Raw genomic sequence first — 3,510 nt, forward strand, 5'->3', positions numbered from 1 at the left:
CCCCGCCGGCAGCGGCGGGCAGGGCTGCAGCAGCCCCTTTTGTGCCGCCCTCCTCTTCTGTCTCCTCCCCCGGCGCGCCCGCCCGCCCCCCGGGCCGCCGCCGCGGGCCGCCGCCGCCCGCCCCCCCAGGGCACAGCACGGCCGCCCCGCAGCCTCCCTTCACAAAGGAGCTCCTTGTGCAGGCGGCCCGGCGGGCCCGAGAGCGGGGCCGGCGGTCCGTGGCCAGGCCGAGGGTGCTTTATTGAGCCGGCTGCGGTAGCAAGCGCCGGGCCAGGCAGACCCCTCCAAGGATGTTACGCGGTCAGGGCAGAGGCGCGGGGCCGCTCCGCAGCCCTACGGCAGAGCCGGGCGCCGGCGGCGGCGGGGAGCATCCCTCCCCGTGCCCCGGGGGGCGAGGGAGGGCATGAGCGTTCGCTGCTCGGCGGCAGGGAGGGGAGGCGAGGTGGAGATGGATGTGCGAGCTGCCTTGCCCAGCGACATCCACAAAGTTTTGCTGCGGTGCCAGAAATAGAGCCTGCGTCTGCTGACTCTCCATCCCGCGCCCCAACCGCAAAATCTGCCTTTTTTGTTGTTGCTGTTGTTTTTTAACTCAACTTTTCCCGACCTTCTTCCTCATCGAGTCCATTTTTGGAAAGGAAAACAAAGCCAAGCCAAAACGACACCACCCCCACCCCCCCGAACGTCTCTGCTGTGAACATGCTGAAATGCGAGTGTGGGACCTCACCCCTTGAAGCCAAGAGCTAGCTAACGGGAGGTCAAAAGGAAGCAGAACTAGAGTACACCCTTCCTTGTGATTTGATGGGAATTTGGAACTCATTAAAAACAAAGCTTCGGTGCCAACATCCTTCCAACCTGCCATTTATCAGATGGGCAAGCTGGGCAGCTTGCTGGGGGGAAGTGGGGAAGCTGCTCTGTTAAATCTGCCACCACCTGCTCTGCTAAGTGGTGCTTGCAGCAACCCATTGGGGATGCACAAGAGTCTGCCCTACGGACTGATCTTTTTCCTGTTGTCCTCATCTTATCTAGCCAGCATCAGAGAGGGATTCCTTGGGAAAGGGCTGTCCTAATTTTGAGTTTTAAGGCCAAGATTGAAATTGTGTCGGAACTCAGGCAAAGAGAGAGCATGAGTGAAGGAGGATTACTCCCCACTTCAAACCCAGCTAGAAGGGTAACTAAAGACAACCAGGAGTCAGCTGGATTCAGAAGTGCCTCAAGAGTATTGCAGAACTACTGATGGAAAGGCATGAAGATGGAGGAGGAAGACAACAATACAGCAAGTGAAGTTCTCACCATATGAGGAAGATCGTTTTGTGGCAGAACTCAATACTGTACTAGCACAAGTGCTTGAGAACACCAAAAGATGCTTCATGACAGCCATAGCATGTCAGTGGGAAATTGCTGGCAAGACAACAACGTCCCCATCTCTCTGGGTGTGGAATGAAGTCACTAAGCCACAAAGCAATTCCCACCAGGACAGTCATGGGTCCTTCACAGATCAGTGGGCTTGAAGGAAGACCTCAGGTCCCACATCCCAAAGGGGAGTCTGGCATCTGTGATTCAACTTTCATTGGGTCCATGACTGACTTTTTTTCCTTCCCTTTTTCTTTTTTTTTTCTTTTTTCTTTTTTTCTTTTTCATTTTTTCCTTTTTTCTTTTTCCTTTTTTTCTGTGTTATTTTTTCTTGGTTTTTTTTTTTCTTTTTTCTTTCTTATGAGGACTGGCAAGTGATGGCATTAGCCTTGCTTGTGTGGGTGATTTCAGCTCTGCAAGTATAAAACCTATTAGGCATGGGCAGCAGTCACCGATTGGTTTCCCCCAGCCAGCAAACACCCATCACAGAAGGGCTGGTTGGTGTTAATGGGAAGAAAACATTGCTATTTTGGAACTCCTTTGCTCACTAAACATTATCCCTATGCTTCATGTATTATCCCTGAAGTGGCTTGGACACAGCCAACACTTTTACCTGTTAATATGATAAAACTAAAGGCTTGTGGCCTCACCCAGAGACTGCAAATGTTCAGGAACATCAGACCATAAATCCAGAGGCAGAACAACATCCTTGCACATGCAGAGGCAGCTGCAATACCACAGCTTCCCTGTCCTGTGACAGTGTTTGTCATGCTGAGTACTCCTAACTAGAGGCACAGGCTCCCATATCTTCTCTGGGGGTGTTTGCCCCTCTGTTATGCTCTGTTAAGATTGGAGTGGGTTGGATTTTTGTTTTGCCTGTAAGTTTTCGTCTGAGCAAAGACAAAATTTTGCTCTCCTTCCCCAGGCTAACCGCAGTGCAGACCGCTGCAGAAGGATGTTTCAGTGTGTGTTAGTATGTTGCCAGGTGCGAGAGCATGCTAGCACGTCTCCCCCCCGCACAGCCCTATCTATACCTCCTCCCATGTGGGACCTTCTTTCCACAGCTGGGTGGTTCTGGCTTTGTGGGCACACACAGCAGAAGTTGCTTTGGGGTTTTTTTTTGTTTTCAGTGGTATAATGTGCTTTGATGTCATCATCCTGAGGTGCAGATGTAGTATCCAAGCACTTCATAATTTCTCATTTACTTAGCCATCGTTCCCTCTCCAAAAAGAAAAAACCCCAAAGCTTTGGCTCTGTTTTATGTAAAAGGAACAGAGGGTTAGAAAAATTATGTGATTTGCCAGAGGCCAAACAAGGAAGCTGTGGTAGGAGAGAAATTTGACTGGATCTGGAATTAGCACCCTAAGCATCGCTGTCTGTGTAGTGTATTCTCTCTGTTTTCCATACTTCAGTCTGAGACATGCTGGACAAGCTCCCTTGGGATAAGGAGTCATTTTTAGCCTGATTCCTTACAGAAATAAAGCTCTTGCAATCACATTGTCTATCTGCCTGTCTATCAGCCGCCCACAATGCAGTTTGAAGCCACTGGCCAATTTCAACCAAATATGACAGCAAGAAAGGGGATCTTACAGCAAAGTAATTTGGATGAGTTCCATGATGAGCAGAAATAGGGGAGGGAAGAGAGGGAGAAAGCAAAGCATGCCCTTGTGTGCCTGCCATGGGGCAGCTGGACACTACTCCTGACAGGGCATGTGGTGCTTTCTGCCCTTCTCCATGGAGGGAGGGATAGAGCTCAGGGCAGGAGATGCAGGACTGGGCAGCAAGGTGCTCAGCACACTGCACGGGTGCCCTGGATGTGCAGCGCCCCAAGGCACCCAAGTGGCAGCGACTGTTCACCCCACTGCTGGTGGAGCAATTTCTGCTCTCGGTGTTCCCTAACCCCTGCTGGCTGCTCCTCCAGGAAGCAGCTGATTAACATATGGCAATGAGTTAACCTTAAATGGTCTAAAAATCCAAACCTCTGCATGCAAATGAATTCTAATGTAAGAAGAGAGATAAAACACCACTCAGCCACGACTGAGCCCTTGGCTCAGTTTGTTTGCTAACCAAGTCACTTCTGTGCTTGCAACGGAAGCCAAGGTGAGCTCTGTGGTGATGTGCTCTGCCCTGTGCTGAGCTGCACCTCCCCACTCCATGCTA

The sequence above is a fragment of the Pogoniulus pusillus genome, chromosome 15 (genome assembly GCF_015220805.1).
Source record: "Pogoniulus pusillus isolate bPogPus1 chromosome 15, bPogPus1.pri, whole genome shotgun sequence".
NCBI lineage: Eukaryota > Metazoa > Chordata > Aves > Piciformes > Lybiidae > Pogoniulus > Pogoniulus pusillus.